Here is a 22,853-nt window from a genome sequence, read left to right as displayed (position 1 = left end):
TTTCTAAGTGTTGCAATATCTCATGAAGGAAATACTGGACAATCAAATCAATGACTTTCCAGGCTTCAGGATGCCTTTTTACACTATATAAAGGTGGAAATGTACATTGGAAACGTTTGGTTTAGCTGTTATAAAAGTTTGGTTTTTTAGTGCTGTAAATGCATTTTCAGCTCGCGCTGTACACATTTGCTATGAGAGGCATTATCTCATAAGGGAAATATTGGACAATCAAATTAATGACTGCCCAGGCTTCAGGATGTCTTTTTACACTATATAAAGGTGGAAATTTACATTGGAAACGTTTGGTTTAGCTGTTATAAAAGTTTGGTTTTTTAGTGCTGTAAATGCATTTTCAGCTCGCGCTGTACACATTTGCTATGTGAGGCATTATCTCATAAGGGAAATACTGGACAATCAAATTAATGACTGCCCAGGCTTCAGGATGTCTTTTTACACTATATAAAGGTGGAAATTTACTTTGGAAACGTTTGGTTTAGCTGTTATAAAAGTTTGGTTTTTTAGTGCTGAAAATGCATTTTCAGCTCGCACTGTACACATTTGCTATGTGAGGCATTATCTCATAAGGGAAATACTGGACAATCAAATTAATGACTTCCCAGGCTTCAGGATGCCTTTTTACACTCTATAAATGTGGAAATTTACATTGGAAACGTTTGGTTTAGCTGTTAATGAATTTTCGTTTTTTTAGTGCTGAAAATTCATTGTCTGCTGGCGCTGTACACTTTTTCTAAGTGTTGCAATATCTCATGAAGGAAATACTGGACAATCAAATTAATGACTTTCCAGGCTTCAGGATGCCTTTCTACACTATATAAAGGTGGAAATTTACATTTGAAACGTTTGGTTTAGCTGTTATAAAAGTTTGGTTTTTTAGTGCTGTAAATGCATTTTCAGCTCGCGCTGTACACATTTGCTATGAGAGGCATTATCTCATAAGGGAAATATTGGACAATCAAATTAATGACTGCCCAGGCTTCAGGATGTCTTTTTACACTATATAAAGGTGGAAATATACATTGGAAACGTTTAGTTTAGCTGTTAATGAAGTTTCGTTTTTTTAGTGCTGAAAATTCATTGTCTGCTGGCGCTGAACACTTTTTCTAAGTGTTGCAATATCTCATGAAGGAAATACTGGACAATCAAATTAATGACTTTCCAGGCTTCAGTATGCCTTTCTACACTATATAAAGGTGGAAATTTACATCGGAAACGTTTGGTTTAGCTGTTATAAAAGTTTGGTTTTTTAGTGCTGTAAATGCATTTTCAGCTCGCGCTGTACACATTTGCTATGAGAGGCATTATCTCATAAGGGAAATATTGGACAATCAAATTAATGACTGCCCAGGCTTCAGGATGTCTTTTTACACTATATAAAGGTGGAAATTTACATTGGAAACGTTTGGTTTAGCTGTTATAAAAGTTTGGTTTTTTAGTGCTGTAAAATGCATTTTCAGCTCGCGCTGTACACATTTGCTATGTGAGGCATTATCTCATAAGGGAAATACTGGACAATCTAATTAATGACTGCCCAGGCTTCAGGATGTCTTTTTACACTATATAAAGGTGGAAATTTACATTGGAAACGTTTGGTTTAGCTGTTATAAAAGTTTGGTTTTTTAGTGCTGAAAATGCATTTTCAGCTCGCACTGTACACATTTGCTATGTGAGGCATTATCTCATAAGGGAAATACTGGACAATCAAATTAATGACTTCCCAGGCTTCAGGATGCCTTTTTACACTCTATAAATGTGGAAATTTACATTGGAAACGTTTGGTTTAGCTGTTAATGAAGTTTCGTTTTTTTAGTGCTGAAAATTCATTGTCTGCTGGCGCTGTACACTTTTTCTAAGTGTTGCAATATCTCATGAAGGAAATACTGGACAATCAAATTAATGACTTTCCAGGCTTCAGGATGCCTTTCTACACTATATAAAGGTGGAAATTTACATTGGAAACGTTTGGTTTAGCTGTTATAAAAGTTTGGTTTTTTAGTGCTGTAAATGCATTTTCAGCTCGCGCTGTACACATTTGCTATGAGAGGCATTATCTCATAAGGGAAATATTGGACAATCAAATTAATGACTGCCCAGGCTTCAGGATGTCTTTTTACACTATATAAAGGTGGAAATTTACATTGGAAACGTTTGGTTTAGCTGTTATAAAAGTTTGGTTTTTTAGTGCTGTAAATGCATTTTCAGCTCGCGCTGTACACATTTGCTATGAGAGGCATTATCTCATAAGGGAAATATTGGACAATCAAATTAATGGCTGCCCAGGCTTCAGGATGTCTTTTTACACTATATAAAGGTGGAAATTTACATTGGAAACGTTTAGTTTAGCTGTTAATGAAGTTTCGTTTTTTTAGTGCTGAAAATTCATTGTCTGCTGGCGCTGTACACTTTTTCTAAGTGTTGCAATATCTCATGAAGGAAATACTGGACAATCAAATTAATGACTTTCCAGGCTTCAGGATGCCTTTCTACACTATATAAAGGTGGAAATTTACATTGGAAACGTTTGGTTTAGCTGTTATAAAAGTTTGGTTTTTTAGTGCTGTAAATGCATTTTCAGCTCGCGCTGTACACATTTGCTATGAGAGGCATTATCTCATAAGGGAAATATTGGACAATCAAATTAATGACTGCCCAGGCTTCAGGATGTCTTTTTACACTATATAAGGGTGGAAATTTACATTGGAAACGTTTAGTTTAGCTGTTAATGAAGTTTCGTTTTTTTAGTGCTGAAAATTCATTGTCTGCTGGCGCAGTACACTTTTTCTAAGTGTTGCAATATCTCATGAAGGAAATACTGGACAATCAAATTAATGACTTTCCAGGCTTCAGGATGCCTTTTTACACTATATAAAGGTGGAAATGTACATTGGAAACGTTTGGTTTAGCTGTTATAAAAGTTTGGTTTTTTAGTGCTGAAAATGCATTTTCAGCTCGCACTGTACACATTTGCTATGTGAGGCATTATCTCATAAGGGAAATACTGGACAATCAAATTAATGACTTCCCAGGCTCCAGGATGCCTTTTTACACTATATAAAGGTGGAAATTTACATTGGAAACGTTTAGTTTAGCTGTTAATGAAGTTTCGTTTTTTTAGTGCTGAAAATTCATTGTCTGCTGGCGCTGTACACTTTTTCTAAGTGTTGCAATATCTCATGAAGGAAATACTGGACAATCAAATTAATGACTTTCCAGGCTTCAGGATGCCTTTCTACACTATATAAAGGTGGAAATTTACATTGGAAACGTTTGGTTTAGCTGTTATAAAAGTTTGGTTTTTTAGTGCTGTAAATGCATTTTCAGCTCGCGCTGTACACATTTGCTATGAGAGGCATTATCTCATAAGGGAAATATTGGACAATCAAATTAATGACTGCCCAGGCTTCAGGATGTCTTTTTACACTATATAAGGGTGGAAATTTACATTGGAAACGTTTAGTTTAGCTGTTAATGAAGTTTCGTTTTTTTAGTGCTGAAAATTCATTGTCTGCTGGCGCTGTACACTTTTTCTAAGTGTTGCAATATCTCATGAAGGAAATACTGGACAATCAAATTAATGACTTTCCAGGCTTCAGGATGCCTTTTTACACTATATAAAGGTGGAAATGTACATTGGAAACGTTTGGTTTAGCTGTTATAAAAGTTTGGTTTTTTAGTGCTGAAAATGCATTTTCAGCTCGCACTGTACACATTTGCTATGTGAGGCATTATCTCATAAGGGAAATACTGGACAATAAAATTAATGACTTCCCAGGCTTCAGGATGCCTTTTTACACTCTATAAATGTGGAATTTTACATTGGAAACATTTGGTTTAGCTGTTAATGAAGTTTCGTTTTTTTAGTGCTGAAAATTCATTGTCTGCTGGCGCTGTACACTTTTTCTAAGTGTTGCAATATCTCATGAAGGAAATACTGGACAATCAAATTAATGACTTTCCAGGCTTCAGGATGCCTTTCTACACTATATAAAGGTGGAAATTTACATTGGAAACGTTTGGTTTTGCTGTTATAAAAGTTTGGTTTTTTAGTGCTGAAAATGCATTTTCAGCTCGCACTGTACACATTTGCTATGTGAGGCATTATCTCATAAGGGAAATACTGGACAATCAAATTAATGACTTCCCAGGCTTCAGGATGCCTTTTTACACTCTATAAATGTGGAAATTTACATTGGAAACGTTTGGTTTAGCTGTTAATGAAGTTTCGTTTTTTTAGTGCTGAAAATTCATTGTCTGCTGGCGCTGTACACTTTTTCTAAGTGTTGCAATATCTCATGAAGGAAATACTGGACAATCAAATTAATGACTTTCCAGGCTTCAGGATGCCTTTCTACACTATATAAAGGTGGAAATTTACATTTGAAACGTTTGGTTTAGCTGTTATAAAAGTTTGGTTTTTTAGTGCTGTAAATGCATTTTCAGCTCGCGCTGTACACATTTGCTATGAGAGGCATTATCTCATAAGGGAAATATTGGACAATCAAATTAATGACTGCCCAGGCTTCAGGATGTCTTTTTACACTATATAAAGGTGGAAATATACATTGGAAACGTTTAGTTTAGCTGTTAATGAAGTTTCGTTTTTTTAGTGCTGAAAATTCATTGTCTGCTGGCGCTGAACACTTTTTCTAAGTGTTGCAATATCTCATGAAGGAAATACTGGACAATCAAATTAATGACTTTCCAGGCTTCAGTATGCCTTTCTACACTATATAAAGGTGGAAATTTACATCGGAAACGTTTGGTTTAGCTGTTATAAAAGTTTGTTTTTTTAGTGCTGTAAATGCATTTTCAGCTCGCGCTGTACACATTTGCTATGAGAGGCATTATCTCATAAGGGAAATATTGGACAATCAAATTAATGACTGCCCAGGCTTCAGTATGCCTTTCTACACTATATAAAGGTGGAAATTTACATTGGAAACGTTTGGTTTAGCTGTTATAAAAGTTTGGTTTTTTAGTGCTGTAAAATGCATTTTCAGCTCGCGCTGTACACATTTGCTATGTGAGGCATTATCTCATAAGGGAAATACTGGACAATCTAATTAATGACTGCCCAGGCTTCAGGATGTCTTTTTACACTATATAAAGGTGGAAATTTACATTGGAAACGTTTGGTTTAGCTGTTATAAAAGTTTGGTTTTTTAGTGCTGAAAATGCATTTTCAGCTCGCACTGTACACATTTGCTATGTGAGGCATTATCTCATAAGGGAAATACTGGACAATCAAATTAATGACTTCCCAGGCTTCAGGATGCCTTTTTACACTCTATAAATGTGGAAATTTACATTGGAAACGTTTGGTTTAGCTGTTAATGAAGTTTCGTTTTTTTAGTGCTGAAAATTCATTGTCTGCTGGCGCTGTACACTTTTTCTAAGTGTTGCAATATCTCATGAAGGAAATACTGGACAATCAAATTAATGACTTTCCAGGCTTCAGGATGCCTTTCTACACTATATAAAGGTGGAAATTTACATTGGAAACGTTTGGTTTAGCTGTTATAAAAGTTTGGTTTTTTAGTGCTGTAAATGCATTTTCAGCTCGCGCTGTACACATTTGCTATGAGAGGCATTATCTCATAAGGGAAATATTGGACAATCAAATTAATGACTGCCCAGGCTTCAGGATGTCTTTTTACACTATATAAAGGTGGAAATTTACATTGGAAACGTTTGGTTTAGCTGTTATAAAAGTTTGGTTTTTTAGTGCTGTAAATGCATTTTCAGCTCGCGCTGTACACATTTGCTATGAGAGGCATTATCTCATAAGGGAAATATTGGACAATCAAATTAATGGCTGCCCAGGCTTCAGGATGTCTTTTTACACCATATAAAGGTGGAAATTTACATTGGAAACGTTTAGTTTAGCTGTTAATGAAGTTTCGTTTTTTTAGTGCTGAAAATTCATTGTCTGCTGGCGCTGTACACTTTTTCTAAGTGTTGCAATATCTCATGAAGGAAATACTGGACAATCAAATTAATGACTTTCCAGGCTTCAGGATGCCTTTCTACACTATATAAAGGTGGAAATTTACATTGGAAACGTTTGGTTTAGCTGTTATAAAAGTTTGGTTTTTTAGTGCTGTAAATGCATTTTCAGCTCGCGCTGTACACATTTGCTATGAGAGGCATTATCTCATAAGGGAAATATTGGACAATCAAATTAATGACTGCCCAGGCTTCAGGATGTCTTTTTACACTATATAAGGGTGGAAATTTACATTGGAAACGATTAGTTTAGCTGTTAATGAAGTTTCGTTTTTTTAGTGCTGAAAATTCATTGTCTGCTGGCGCTGTACACTTTTTCTAAGTGTTGCAATATCTCATGAAGGAAATACTGGACAATCAAATTAATGACTTTCCAGGCTTCAGGATGCCTTTTTACACTATATAAAGGTGGAAATGTACATTGGAAACGTTTGGTTTAGCTGTTATAAAAGTTTGGTTTTTTAGTGCTGAAAATGCATTTTCAGCTCGCACTGTACACATTTGCTATGTGAGGCATTATCTCATAAGGGAAATACTGGACAATCAAATTAATGACTTCCCAGGCTCCAGGATGCCTTTTTACACTCTATAAATGTGGAAATTTACATTGGAAACGTTTGGTTTAGCTGTTAATGAAGTTTCGTTTTTTTAGTGCTGAAAATTCATTGTCTGCTGGCGCTGTACACTTTTTCTAAGTGTTGCAATATCTCATGAAGGAAATACTGGACAATCAAATTAATGACTTTCCAGGCTTCAGGATGCCTTTTTACACTATATAAAGGTGGAAATGTACATTGGAAACGTTTGGTTTAGCTGTTATAAAAGTTTGGTTTTTTAGTGCTGAAAATGCATTTTCAGCTCGCACTGTACACATTTGCTATGTGAGGCATTATCTCATAAGGGAAATATTGGACAATCAAATTAATGACTGCCCAGGCTTCAGGATGTCTTTTTACACTATATAAGGGTGGAAATTTACATTGGAAACGTTTAGTTTAGCTGTTAATGAAGTTTCGTTTTTTTAGTGCTGAAAATTCATTGTCTGCTGGCGCTGTACACTTTTTCTAAGTGTTGCAATATCTCATGAAGGAAATACTGGACAATCAAATTAATGACTTTCCAGGCTTCAGGATGCCTTTTTACACTATATAAAGGTGGAAATGTACATTGGAAACGTTTGGTTTAGCTGTTATAAAAGTTTGGTTTTTTAGTGCTGAAAATGCATTTTCAGCTCGCACTGTACACATTTGCTATGTGAGGCATTATCTCATAAGGGAAATACTGGACAATCAAATTAATGACTTCCCAGGCTCCAGGATGCCTTTTTACACTATATAAAGGTGGAAATTTACATTGGAAACGTTTAGTTTAGCTGTTAATGAAGTTTCGTTTTTTTAGTGCTGAAAATTCATTGTCTGCTGGCGCTGTACACTTTTTCTAAGTGTTGCAATATCTCATGAAGGAAATACTGGACAATCAAATTAATGACTTTCCAGGCTTCAGGATGCCTTTCTACACTATATAAAGGTGGAAATTTACATTGGAAACGTTTGGTTTAGCTGTTATAAAAGTTTGGTTTTTTAGTGCTGTAAATGCATTTTCAGCTCGCGCTGTACACATTTGCTATGAGAGGCATTATCTCATAAGGGAAATATTGGACAATCAAATTAATGACTGCCCAGGCTTCAGGATGTCTTTTTACACTATATAAGGGTGGAAATTTACATTGGAAACGTTTAGTTTAGCTGTTAATGAAGTTTCGTTTTTTTAGTGCTGAAAATTCATTGTCTGCTGGCGCTGTACACTTTTTCTAAGTGTTGCAATATCTCATGAAGGAAATACTGGACAATCAAATTAATGACTTTCCAGGCTTCAGGATGCCTTTTTACACTATATAAAGGTGGAAATGTACATTGGAAACGTTTGGTTTAGCTGTTATAAAAGTTTGGTTTTTTAGTGCTGAAAATGCATTTTCAGCTCGCACTGTACACATTTGCTATGTGAGGCATTATCTCATAAGGGAAATACTGGACAATAAAATTAATGACTTCCCAGGCTTCAGGATGCCTTTTTACACTCTATAAATGTGGAATTTTACATTGGAAACGTTTGGTTTAGCTGTTAATGAAGTTTCGTTTTTTTAGTGCTGAAAATTCATTGTCTGCTGGCGCTGTACACTTTTTCTAAGTGTTGCAATATCTCATGAAGGAAATACTGGACAATCAAATTAATGACTTTCCAGGCTTCAGGATGCCTTTCTACACTATATAAAGGTGGAAATTTACATTGGAAACGTTTGGTTTTGCTGTTATAAAAGTTTGGTTTTTTAGTGCTGTAAATGCATTTTCAGCTCGCGCTGTACACATTTGCTATGAGAGGCATTATCTCATAAGGGAAATATTGGACAATCAAATTAATGACTGCCCAGGCTTCAGGATGTCTTTTTACACTATATAAAGGTGGAAATTTACATTGGAAACGTTTGGTTTAGCTGTTATAAAAGTTTGGTTTTTTAGTGCTGTAAATGCATTTTCAGCTCGCGCTGTACACATTTGCTATGTGAGGCATTATCTCATAAGGGAAATACTGGACAATCAAATTAATGACTGCCCAGGCTTCAGGATGTCTTTTTACACTATATAAAGGTGGAAATTTACTTTGGAAACGTTTGGTTTAGCTGTTATAAAAGTTTGGTTTTTTAGTGCTGAAAATGCATTTTCAGCTCGCACTGTACACATTTGCTATGTGAGGCATTATCTCATAAGGGAAATACTGGACAATCAAATTAATGACTTCCCAGGCTTCAGGATGCCTTTTTACACTCTATAAATGTGGAAATTTACATTGGAAACGTTTGGTTTAGCTGTTAATGAAGTTTCGTTTTTTTAGTGCTGAAAATTCATTGTCTGCTGGCGCTGTACACTTTTTCTAAGTGTTGCAATATCTCATGAAGGAAATACTGGACAATCAAATTAATGACTTTCCAGGCTTCAGGATGCCTTTCTACACTATATAAAGGTGGAAATTTACATTTGAAACGTTTGGTTTAGCTGTTATAAAAGTTTGGTTTTTTAGTGCTGTAAATGCATTTTCAGCTCGCGCTGTACACATTTGCTATGAGAGGCATTATCTCATAAGGGAAATATTGGACAATCAAATTAATGACTGCCCAGGCTTCAGGATGTCTTTTTACACTATATAAAGGTGGAAATATACATTGGAAACGTTTAGTTTAGCTGTTAATGAAGTTTCGTTTTTTTAGTGCTGAAAATTCATTGTCTGCTGGCGCTGAACACTTTTTCTAAGTGTTGCAATATCTCATGAAGGAAATACTGGACAATCAAATTAATGACTTTCCAGGCTTCAGTATGCCTTTCTACACTATATAAAGGGGGAAATTTACATCGGAAACGTTTGGTTTAGCTGTTATAAAAGTTTGGTTTTTTAGTGCTGTAAATGCATTTTCAGCTCGCGCTGTACACATTTGCTATGAGAGGCATTATCTCATAAGGGAAATATTGGACAATCAAATTAATGACTGCCCAGGCTTCAGTATGCCTTTCTACACTATATAAAGGTGGAAATTTACATTGGAAACGTTTGGTTTAGCTGTTATAAAAGTTTGGTTTTTTAGTGCTGTAAAATGCATTTTCAGCTCGCGCTGTACACATTTGCTATGTGAGGCATTATCTCATAAGGGAAATACTGGACAATCTAATTAATGACTGCCCAGGCTTCAGGATGTCTTTTTACACTATATAAAGGTGGAAATTTACATTGGAAACGTTTGGTTTAGCTGTTATAAAAGTTTGGTTTTTTAGTGCTGAAAATGCATTTTCAGCTCGCACTGTACACATTTGCTATGTGAGGCATTATCTCATAAGGGAAATACTGGACAATCAAATTAATGACTTCCCAGGCTTCAGGATGCCTTTTTACACTCTATAAATGTGGAAATTTACATTGGAAACGTTTGGTTTAGCTGTTAATGAAGTTTCGTTTTTTTAGTGCTGAAAATTCATTGTCTGCTGGCGCTGTACACTTTTTCTAAGTGTTGCAATATCTCATGAAGGAAATACTGGACAATCAAATTAATGACTTTCCAGGCTTCAGGATGCCTTTCTACACTATATAAAGGTGGAAATTTACATTGGAAACGTTTGGTTTAGCTGTTATAAAAGTTTGGTTTTTTAGTGCTGTAAATGCATTTTCAGCTCGCGCTGTACACATTTGCTATGAGAGGCATTATCTCATAAGGGAAATATTGGACAATCAAATTAATGACTGCCCAGGCTTCAGGATGTCTTTTTACACTATATAAAGGTGGAAATTTACATTGGAAACGTTTGGTTTAGCTGTTATAAAAGTTTGGTTTTTTAGTGCTGTAAATGCATTTTCAGCTCGCGCTGTACACATTTGCTATGAGAGGCATTATCTCATAAGGGAAATATTGGACAATCAAATTAATGGCTGCCCAGGCTTCAGGATGTCTTTTTACACTATATAAAGGTGGAAATTTACATTGGAAACGTTTAGTTTAGCTGTTAATGAAGTTTCGTTTTTTTAGTGCTGAAAATTCATTGTCTGCTGGCGCTGTACACTTTTTCTAAGTGTTGCAATATCTCATGAAGGAAATACTGGACAATCAAATTAATGACTTTCCAGGCTTCAGGATGCCTTTCTACACTATATAAAGGTGGAAATTTACATTGGAAACGTTTGGTTTAGCTGTTATAAAAGTTTGGTTTTTTAGTGCTGTAAATGCATTTTCAGCTCGCGCTGTACACATTTGCTATGAGAGGCATTATCTCATAAGGGAAATATTGGACAATCAAATTAATGACTGCCCAGGCTTCAGGATGTCTTTTTACACTATATAAGGGTGGAAATTTACATTGGAAACGATTAGTTTAGCTGTTAATGAAGTTTCGTTTTTTTAGTGCTGAAAATTCATTGTCTGCTGGCGCTGTACACTTTTTCTAAGTGTTGCAATATCTCATGAAGGAAATACTGGACAATCAAATTAATGACTTTCCAGGCTTCAGGATGCCTTTTTACACTATATAAAGGTGGAAATGTACATTGGAAACGTTTGGTTTAGCTGTTATAAAAGTTTGGTTTTTTAGTGCTGAAAATGCATTTTCAGCTCGCACTGTACACATTTGCTATGTGAGGCATTATCTCATAAGGGAAATACTGGACAATCAAATTAATGACTTCCCAGGCTCCAGGATGCCTTTTTACACTCTATAAATGTGGAAATTTACATTGGAAACGTTTGGTTTAGCTGTTAATGAAGTTTCGTTTTTTTAGTGCTGAAAATTCATTGTCTGCTGGCGCTGTACACTTTTTCTAAGTGTTGCAATATCTCATGAAGGAAATACTGGACAATCAAATTAATGACTTTCCAGGCTTCAGGATGCCTTTCTACACTATATAAAGGTGGAAATTTACATTTGAAACGTTTGGTTTAGCTGTTATAAAAGTTTGGTTTTTTAGTGCTGTAAATGCATTTTCAGCTCGCGCTGTACACATTTGCTATGAGAGGCATTATCTCATAAGGGAAATATTGGACAATCAAATTAATGACTGCCCAGGCTTCAGGATGTCTTTTTACACTATATAAAGGTGGAAATTTACATTGGAAACGTTTGGTTTAGCTGTTATAAAAGTTTGGTTTTTTAGTGCTGTAAATGCATTTTCAGCTCGCGCTGTACACATTTGCTATGTGAGGCATTATCTCATAAGGGAAATACTGGACAATCAAATTAATGACTGCCCAGGCTTCAGGATGTCTTTTTACACTATATAAAGGTGGAAATTTACTTTGGAAACGTTTGGTTTAGCTGTTATAAAAGTTTGGTTTTTTAGTGCTGAAAATGCATTTTCAGCTCGCACTGTACACATTTGCTATGTGAGGCATTATCTCATAAGGGAAATACTGGACAATCAAATTAATGACTTCCCAGGCTTCAGGATGCCTTTTTACACTCTATAAATGTGGAATTTTACATTGGAAACGTTTGGTTTAGCTGTTAATGAAGTTTCGTTTTTTTAGTGCTGAAAATTCATTGTCTGCTGGCGCTGTACACTTTTTCTAAGTGTTGCAATATCTCATGAAGGAAATACTGGACAATCAAATTAATGACTTTCCAGGCTTCAGGATGCCTTTTTACACTATATAAGGGTGGAAATTTACATTGGAAACGTTTAGTTTAGCTGTTAATGAAGTTTCGTTTTTTTAGTGCTGAAAATTCATTGTCTGCTGGCGCTGTACACTTTTTCTAAGTGTTGCAATATCTCATGAAGGAAATACTGGACAATCAAATTAATGACTTTCCAGGCTTCAGGATGCCTTTTTACACTATATAAAGGTGGAAATGTACATTGGAAACGTTTGGTTTAGCTGTTATAAAAGTTTGGTTTTTTAGTGCTGAAAATGCATTTTCAGCTCGCACTGTACACATTTGCTATGTGAGGCATTATCTCATAAGGGAAATACTGGACAATAAAATTAATGACTTCCCAGGCTTCAGGATGCCTTTTTACACTCTATAAATGTGGAATTTTACATTGGAAACGTTTGGTTTAGCTGTTAATGAAGTTTCGTTTTTTTAGTGCTGAAAATTCATTGTCTGCTGGCGCTGTACACTTTTTCTAAGTGTTGCAATATCTCATGAAGGAAATACTGGACAATCAAATTAATGACTTTCCAGGCTTCAGGATGCCTTTCTACACTATATAAAGGTGGAAATTTACATTGGAAACGTTTGGTTTTGCTGTTATAAAAGTTTGGTTTTTTAGTGCTGTAAATGCATTTTCAGCTCGCGCTGTACACATTTGCTATGAGAGGCATTATCTCATAAGGGAAATATTGGACAATCAAATTAATGACTGCCCAGGCTTCAGGATGTCTTTTTACACTATATAAAGGTGGAAATTTACATTGGAAACGTTTGGTTTAGCTGTTATAAGAGTTTGGTTTTTTAGTGCTGTAAATGCATTTTCAGCTCGCGCTGTACACATTTGCTATGTGAGGCATTATCTCATAAGGGAAATACTGGACAATCAAATTAATGACTGCCCAGGCTTCAGGATGTCTTTTTACACTATATAAAGGTGGAAATTTACTTTGGAAACGTTTGGTTTAGCTGTTATAAAAGTTTGGTTTTTTAGTGCTGAAAATGCATTTTCAGCTCGCACTGTACACATTTGCTATGTGAGGCATTATCTCATAAGGGAAATACTGGACAATCAAATTAATGACTTCCCAGGCTTCAGGATGCCTTTTTACACTCTATAAATGTGGAAATTTACATTGGAAACGTTTGGTTTAGCTGTTAATGAAGTTTCGTTTTTTTAGTGCTGAAAATTCATTGTCTGCTGGCGCTGTACACTTTTTCTAAGTGTTGCAATATCTCATGAAGGAAATACTGGACAATCAAATTAATGACTTTCCAGGCTTCAGGATGCCTTTCTACACTATATAAAGGTGGAAATTTACATTTGAAACGTTTGGTTTAGCTGTTATAAAAGTTTGGTTTTTTAGTGCTGTAAATGCATTTTCAGCTCGCGCTGTACACATTTGCTATGAGAGGCATTATCTCATAAGGGAAATATTGGACAATCAAATTAATGACTGCCCAGGCTTCAGGATGTCTTTTTACACTATATAAAGGTGGAAATATACATTGGAAACGTTTAGTTTAGCTGTTAATGAAGTTTCGTTTTTTTAGTGCTGAAAATTCATTGTCTGCTGGCGCTGAACACTTTTTCTAAGTGTTGCAATATCTCATGAAGGAAATACTGGACAATCAAATTAATGACTTTCCAGGCTTCAGTATGCCTTTCTACACTATATAAAGGTGGAAATTTACATCGGAAACGTTTGGTTTAGCTGTTATAAAAGTTTGGTTTTTTAGTGCTGTAAATGCATTTTCAGCTCGCGCTGTACACATTTGCTATGAGAGGCATTATCTCATAAGGGAAATATTGGACAATCAAATTAATGACTGCCCAGGCTTCAGTATGCCTTTCTACACTATATAAAGGTGGAAATTTACATTGGAAACGTTTGGTTTAGCTGTTATAAAAGTTTGGTTTTTTAGTGCTGTAAAATGCATTTTCAGCTCGCGCTGTACACATTTGCTATGTGAGGCATTATCTCATAAGGGAAATACTGGACAATCTAATTAATGACTGCCCAGGCTTCAGGATGTCTTTTTACACTATATAAAGGTGGAAATTTACATTGGAAACGTTTGGTTTAGCTGTTATAAAAGTTTGGTTTTTTAGTGCTGAAAATGCATTTTCAGCTCGCACTGTACACATTTGCTATGTGAGGCATTATCTCATAAGGGAAATACTGGACAATCAAATTAATGACTTCCCAGGCTTCAGGATGCCTTTTTACACTCTATAAATGTGGAAATTTACATTGGAAACGTTTGGTTTAGCTGTTAATGAAGTTTCGTTTTTTTAGTGCTGAAAATTCATTGTCTGCTGGCGCTGTACACTTTTTCTAAGTGTTGCAATATCTCATGAAGGAAATACTGGACAATCAAATTAATGACTTTCCAGGCTTCAGGATGCCTTTCTACACTATATAAAGGTGGAAATTTACATTGGAAACGTTTGGTTTAGCTGTTATAAAAGTTTGGTTTTTTAGTGCTGTAAATGCATTTTCAGCTCGCGCTGTACACATTTGCTATGAGAGGCATTATCTCATAAGGGAAATATTGGACAATCAAATTAATGACTGCCCAGGCTTCAGGATGTCTTTTTACACTATATAAAGGTGGAAATTTACATTGGAAACGTTTGGTTTAGCTGTTAAAAAAGTTTGGTTTTTTAGTGCTGTAAATGCATTTTCAGCTCGCGCTGTACACATTTGCTATGAGAGGCATTATCTCATAAGGGAAATATTGGACAATCAAATTAATGGCTGCCCAGGCTTCAGGATGTCTTTTTACACTATATAAAGGTGGAAATTTACATTGGAAACGTTTAGTTTAGCTGTTAATGAAGTTTCGTTTTTTTAGTGCTGAAAATTCATTGTCTGCTGGCGCTGTACACTTTTTCTAAGTGTTGCAATATCTCATGAAGGAAATACTGGACAATCAAATTAATGACTTTCCAGGCTTCAGGATGCCTTTCTACACTATATAAAGGTGGAAATTTACATTGGAAACGTTTGGTTTAGCTGTTATAAAAGTTTGGTTTTTTAGTGCTGTAAATGCATTTTCAGCTCGCGCTGTACACATTTGCTATGAGAGGCATTATCTCATAAGGGAAATATTGGACAATCAAATTAATGACTGCCCAGGCTTCAGGATGTCTTTTTACACTATATAAGGGTGGAAATTTACATTGGAAACGATTAGTTTAGCTGTTAATGAAGTTTCGTTTTTTTAGTGCTGAAAATTCATTGTCTGCTGGCGCTGTACACTTTTTCTAAGTGTTGCAATATCTCATGAAGGAAATACTGGACAATCAAATTAATGACTTTCCAGGCTTCAGGATGCCTTTTTACACTATATAAAGGTGGAAATGTACATTGGAAACGTTTGGTTTAGCTGTTATAAAAGTTTGGTTTTTTAGTGCTGAAAATGCATTTTCAGCTCGCACTGTACACATTTGCTATGTGAGGCATTATCTCATAAGGGAAATACTGGACAATCAAATTAATGACTTCCCAGGCTCCAGGATGCCTTTTTACACTCTATAAATGTGGAAATTTATATTGGAAACGTTTGGTTTAGCTGTTAATGAAGTTTCGTTTTTTTAGTGCTGAAAATTCATTGTCTGCTGGCGCTGTACACTTTTTCTAAGTGTTGCAATATCTCATGAAGGAAATACTGGACAATCAAATTAATGACTTTCCAGGCTTCAGGATGCCTTTCTACACTATATAAAGGTGGAAATTTACATTTGAAACGTTTGGTTTTGCTGTTATAAAAGTTTGGTTTTTTAGTGCTGTAAATGCATTTTCAGCTCGCGCTGTACACATTTGCTATGAGAGGCATTATCTCATAAGGGAAATATTGGACAATCAAATTAATGACTGCCCAGGCTTCAGGATGTCTTTTTACACTATATAAAGGTGGAAATTTACATTGGAAACGTTTGGTTTAGCTGTTATAAAAGTTTGGTTTTTTAGTGCTGTAAATGCATTTTCAGCTCGCGCTGTACACATTTGCTATGTGAGGCATTATCTCATAAGGGAAATACTGGACAATCAAATTAATGACTGCCCAGGCTTCAGGATGTCTTTTTACAATATATAAAGGTGGAAATTTACTTTGGAAACGTTTGGTTTAGCTGTTATAAAAGTTTGGTTTTTTAGTGCTGAAAATGCATTTTCAGCTCGCACTGTACACATTTGCTATGTGAGGCATTATCTCATAAGGGAAATACTGGACAATCAAATTAATGACTTCCCAGGCTTCAGGATGCCTTTTTACACTCTATAAATGTGGAAATTTACATTGGAAACGTTTGGTTTAGCTGTTAATGAAGTTTCGTTTTTTTAGTGCTGAAAATTCATTGTCTGCTGGCGCTGTACACTTTTTCTAAGTGTTGCAATATCTCATGAAGGAAATACTGGACAATCAAATTAATGACTTTCCAGGCTTCAGGATGCCTTTCTACACTATATAAAGGTGGAAATTTACATTGGAAACGTTTGGTTTAGCTGTTATAAAAGTTTGGTTTTTTAGAACTGTAAATGCATTTTCAGCTCGCACTGTACACATTTGCTATGTGAGGCATTATCTCATAAGGGAAATACTGGACAATAAAATTAATGACTGCGCAGGCTTCAGGATGTATTTTTACACTATATAAAGGTGGAAATTTACATTGGAAACGTTTGGTTTAGCTGTTATAAAAGTTTGGTTTTTTTAGTGCTGTAAATGCATTTTCAGCTCGCACTGTCCACATTTGCTATGTGAGGCATTATCTCAAAAGGGAAATACTGGACAATCAAATTAATGACTGCCCAGGCTTCAGGATGTCTTTTTACACTATATAAAGGTGGAAATGTACATTGGAAACGTTTGGTTTAGCTGTTATAAAAGTTTGGTTTTTTAGTGCTGAAAATGCATTTTCAGCTCGCACTGTACACATTTGCTATGTGAGGCATTATCTCATAAGGGAAATACTGGACAATCAAATTAATGACTTCCCAGGCTTCAGGATGCCTTTTTACACTCTATAAATGTGGAAATTTACATTGGAAACGTTTGGTTTAGCTGTTAATGAAGTTTCGTTTTTTTAGTGCTGAAAATTCATTGTCTGCTGGCGCTGTACACTTTTTCTAAGTGTTGCAATATCTCATGAAGGAAATACTGGACAATCAAATTAATGACTTTCCAGGCTTCAGGATGCCTTTCTACACTATATAAAGGTGGAAATTTACATTTGAAACGTTTGGTTTAGCTGTTATAAAAGTTTGGTTTTTTAGTGCTGTAAATGCATTTTCAGCTCGCGCTGTACACATTTGCTATGAGAGGCATTATCTCATAAGGGAAATATTGGACAATCAAATTAATGACTGCCCAGGCTTCAGGATGTCTTTTTACACTATATAAAGGTGGAAATATACATTGGAAACGTTTAGTTTAGCTGTTAATGAAGTTTCGTTTTTTTAGTGCTGAAAATTCATTGTCTGCTGGCGCTGAACACTTTTTCTAAGTGTTGCAATATCTCATGAAGGAAATACTGGACAATCAAATTAATGACTTTCCAGGCTTCAGTATGCCTTTCTACACTATATAAAGGTGGAAATTTACATTGGAAACGTTTGGTTTAGCTGTTATAAAAGTTTGGTTTTTTAGTGCTGTAAATGCATTTTCAGCTCGCGCTGTACACATTTGCTATGAGAGGCATTATCTCATAAGGGAAATATTGGACAATCAAATTAATGACTGCCCAGGCTTCAGGATGTCTTTTTACACTATATAAAGGTGGAAATTTACATTGGAAACGTTTGGTTTAGCTGTTATAAAAGTTTGGTTTTTTAGTGCTGTAAAATGCATTTTCAGCTCGCGCTGTACACATTTGCTATGTGAGGCATTATCTCATAAGGGAAATACTGGACAATCTAATTAATGACTGCCCAGGCTTCAGGATGTCTTTTTACACTATATAAAGGTGGAAATTTACATTGGAAACGTTTGGTTTAGCTGTTATAAAAGTTTGGTTTTTTAGTGCTGAAAATGCATTTTCAGCTCGCACTGTACACATTTGCTATGTGAGGCATTATCTCATAAGGGAAATACTGGACAATCAAATTAATGACTTCCCAGGCTTCAGGATGCCTTTTTACACTCTATAAATGTGGAAATTTACATTGGAAACGTTTGGTTTAGCTGTTAATGAAGTTTCGTTTTTTTAGTGCTGAAAATTCATTGTCTGCTGGCGCTGTACACTTTTTCTAAGTGTTGCAATATCTCATGAAGGAAATACTGGACAATCAAATTAATGACTTTCCAGGCTTCAGGATGCCTTTCTACACTATATAAAGGTGGAAATTTACATTGGAAACGTTTGGTTTAGCTGTTATAAAAGTTTGGTTTTTTAGTGCTGTAAATGCATTTTCAGCTCGCGCTGTACACATTTGCTATGAGAGGCATTATCTCATAAGGGAAATATTGGACAATCAAATTAATGACTGCCCAGGCTTCAGGATGTCTTTTTACACTATATAAAGGTGGAAATTTACATTGGAAACGTTTGGTTTAGCTGTTATAAAAGTTTGGTTTTTTAGTGCTGTAAATGCATTTTCAGCTCGCGCTGTACACATTTGCTATGAGAGGCATTATCTCATAAGGGAAATATTGGACAATCAAATTAATGGCTGCCCAGGCTTCAGGATGTCTTTTTACACTATATAAAGGTGGAAATTTACATTGGAAACGTTTAGTTTAGCTGTTAATGAAGTTTCGTTTTTTTAGTGCTGAAAATTCATTGTCTGCTGGCGCTGTACACTTTTTCTAAGTGTTGCAATATCTCATGAAGGAAATACTGGACAATCAAATTAATGACTTTCCAGGCTTCAGGATGCCTTTCTACACTATATAAAGGTGGAAATTTATATTGGAAACGTTTGGTTTAGCTGTTATAAAAGTTTGGTTTTTTAGTGCTGTAAATGCATTTTCAGCTCGCGCTGTACACATTTGCTATGAGAGGCATTATCTCATAAGGGAAATATTGGACAATCAAATTAATGACTGCCCAGGCTTCAGGATGTCTTTTTACACTATATAAGGGTGGAAATTTACATTGGAAACGATTAGTTTAGCTGTTAATGAAGTTTCGTTTTTTTAGTGCTGAAAATTCATTGTCTGCTGGCGCTGTACACTTTTTCTAAGTGTTGCAATATCTCATGAAGGAAATACTGGACAATCAAATTAATGACTTTCCAGGCTTCAGGATGCCTTTTTACACTATATAAAGGTGGAAATGTACATTGGAAACGTTTGGTTTAGCTGTTATAAAAGTTTGGTTTTTTAGTGCTGAAAATGCATTTTCAGCTCGCACTGTACACATTTGCTATGTGAGGCATTATCTCATAAGGGAAATACTGGACAATCAAATTAATGACTTCCCAGGCTCCAGGATGCCTTTTTACACTCTATAAATGTGGAAATTTACATTGGAAACGTTTAGTTTAGCTGTTAATGAAGTTTCGTTTTTTTAGTGCTGAAAATTCATTGTCTGCTGGCGCTGTACACTTTTTCTAAGTGTTGCAATATCTCATGAAGGAAATACTGGACAATCAAATTAATGACTTTCCAGGCTTCAGGATGCCTTTCTACACTATATAAAGGTGGAAATTTACATTGGAAACGTTTGGTTTAGCTGTTATAAAAGTTTGGTTTTTTAGTGCTGTAAATGCATTTTCAGCTCGCGCTGTACACATTTGCTATGAGAGGCATTATCTCATAAGGGAAATATTGGACAATCAAATTAATGACTGCCCAGGCTTCAGGATGTCTTTTTACACTATATAAGGGTGGAAATTTACATTGGAAACGTTTAGTTTAGCTGTTAATGAAGTTTCGTTTTTTTAGTGCTGAAAATTCATTGTCTGCTGGCGCTGTACACTTTTTCTAAGTGTTGCAATATCTCATGAAGGAAATACTGGACAATCAAATTAATGACTTTCCAGGCTTCAGGATGCCTTTTTACACTATCTAAAGGTGGAAATGTACATTGGAAACGTTTGGTTTAGCTGTTATAAAAGTTTGGTTTTTTAGTGCTGAAAATGCATTTTCAGCTCGCACTGTACACATTTGCTATGTGAGGCATTATCTCATAAGGGAAATACTGGACAATAAAATTAATGACTTCCCAGGCTTCAGGATGCCTTTTTACACTCTATAAATGTGGAATTTTACATTGGAAACGTTTGGTTTAGCTGTTAATGAAGTTTCGTTTTTTTAGTGCTGAAAATTCATTGTCTGCTGGCGCTGTACACTTTTTCTAAGTGTTGCAATATCTCATGAAGGAAATACTGGACAATCAAATTAATGACTTTCCAGGCTTCAGGATGCCTTTCTACACTATATAAAGGTGGAAATTTACATTGGAAACGTTTGGTTTTGCTGTTATAAAAGTTTGGTTTTTTAGTGCTGTAAATGCATTTTCAGCTCGCGCTGTACACATTTGCTATGAGAGGCATTATCTCATAAGGGAAATATTAGACAATCAAATTAATGACTGCCCAGGCTTCAGGATGTCTTTTTACACTATATAAAGGTGGAAATTTACATTGGAAACGTTTGGTTTAGCTGTTATAAAAGTTTGGTTTTTTAGTGCTGTAAATGCATTTTCAGCTCGCGCTGTACACATTTGCTATGTGAGGCATTATCTCATAAGGGAAATACTGGACAATCAAATTAATGACTGCCCAGGCTTCAGGATGTCTTTTTACACTATATAAAGGTGGAAATTTACTTTGGAAACGTTTGGTTTAGCTGTTATAAAAGTTTGGTTTTTTAGTGCTGAAAATGCATTTTCAGCTCGCACTGTACACATTTGCTATGTGAGGCATTATCTCATAAGGGAAATACTGGACAATCAAATTAATGACTTCCCAGGCTTCAGGATGCCTTTTTACACTCTATAAATGTGGAAATTTACATTGGAAACGTTTGGTTTAGCTGTTAATGAAGTTTCGTTTTTTTAGTGCTGAAAATTCATTGTCTGCTGGCGCTGTACACTTTTTCTAAGTGTTGCAATATCTCATGAAGGAAATACTGGACAATCAAATTAATGACTTTCCAGGCTTCAGGATGCCTTTCTACACTATATAAAGGTGGAAATTTACATTTGAAACGTTTGGTTTAGCTGTTATAAAAGTTTGGTTTTTTAGTGCTGTAAATGCATTTTCAGCTCGCGCTGTACACATTTGCTATGAGAGGCATTATCTCATAAGGGAAATATTGGACAATCAAATTAATGACTGCCCAGGCTTCAGGATGTCTTTTTACACTATATAAAGGTGGAAATATACATTGGAAACGTTTAGTTTAGCTGTTAATGAAGTTTCGTTTTTTTAGTGCTGAAAATTCATTGTCTGCTGGCGCTGAACACTTTTTCTAAGTGTTGCAATATCTCATGAAGGAAATACTGGACAATCAAATTAATGACTTTCCAGGCTTCAGTATGCCTTTCTACACTATATAAAGGTGGAAATTTACATCGGAAACGTTTGGTTTAGCTGTTATAAAAGTTTGGTTTTTTAGTGCTGTAAATGCATTTTCAGCTCGCGCTGTACACATTTGCTATGAGAGGCATTATCTCATAAGGGAAATATTGGACAATCAAATTAATGACTGCCCAGGCTTCAGTATGCCTTTCTACACTATATAAAGGTGGAAATTTACATTGGAAACGTTTGGTTTAGCTGTTATAAAAGTTTGGTTTTTTAGTGCTGTAAAATGCATTTTCAGCTCGCGCTGTACACATTTGCTATGTGAGGCATTATCTCATAAGGGAAATACTGGACAATCTAATTAATGACTGCCCAGGCTTCAGGATGTCTTTTTACACTATATAAAGGTGGAAATTTACATTGGAAACGTTTGGTTTAGCTGTTATAAAAGTTTGGTTTTTTAGTGCTGAAAATGCATTTTCAGCTCGCACTGTACACATTTGCTATGTGAGGCATTATCTCATAAGGGAAATACTGGACAATCAAATTAATGACTTCCCAGGCTTCAGGATGCCTTTTTACACTCTATAAATGTGGAAATTTACATTGGAAACGTTTGGTTTAGCTGTTAATGAAGTTTCGTTTTTTTAGTGCTGAAAATTCATTGTCTGCTGGCGCTGTACACTTTTTCTAAGTGTTGCAATATCTCATGAAGGAAATACTGGACAATCAAATTAATGACTTTCCAGGCTTCAGGATGCCTTTCTACACTATATAAAGGTGGAAATTTACATTGGAAACGTTTGGTTTAGCTGTTATAAAAGTTTGGTTTTTTAGTGCTGTAAATGCATTTTCAGCTCGCGCTGTACACATTTGCTATGAGAGGCATTATCTCATAAGGGAAATATTGGACAATCAAATTAATGACTGCCCAGGCTTCAGGATGTCTTTTTACACTATATAAAGGTGGAAATTTACATTGGAAACGTTTGGTTTAGCTGTTATAAAAGTTTGGTTTTTTAGTGCTGTAAATGCATTTTCAGCTCGCGCTGTACACATTTGCTATGAGAGGCATTATCTCATAAGGGAAATATTGGACAATCAAATTAATGGCTGCCCAGGCTTCAGGATGTCTTTTTACACTATATAAAGGTGGAAATTTACATTG

The sequence above is a fragment of the Idiotropiscis lumnitzeri genome, unplaced genomic scaffold (genome assembly GCF_059441095.1).
Source record: "Idiotropiscis lumnitzeri isolate Australia: NSW breed Sydney's pygmy pipehorse unplaced genomic scaffold, RoL_Ilum_1.0 HiC_scaffold_45, whole genome shotgun sequence".
Lineage (NCBI taxonomy): Eukaryota > Metazoa > Chordata > Actinopteri > Syngnathiformes > Syngnathidae > Idiotropiscis > Idiotropiscis lumnitzeri.
This window is presented reverse-complemented; position numbering follows the sequence as displayed.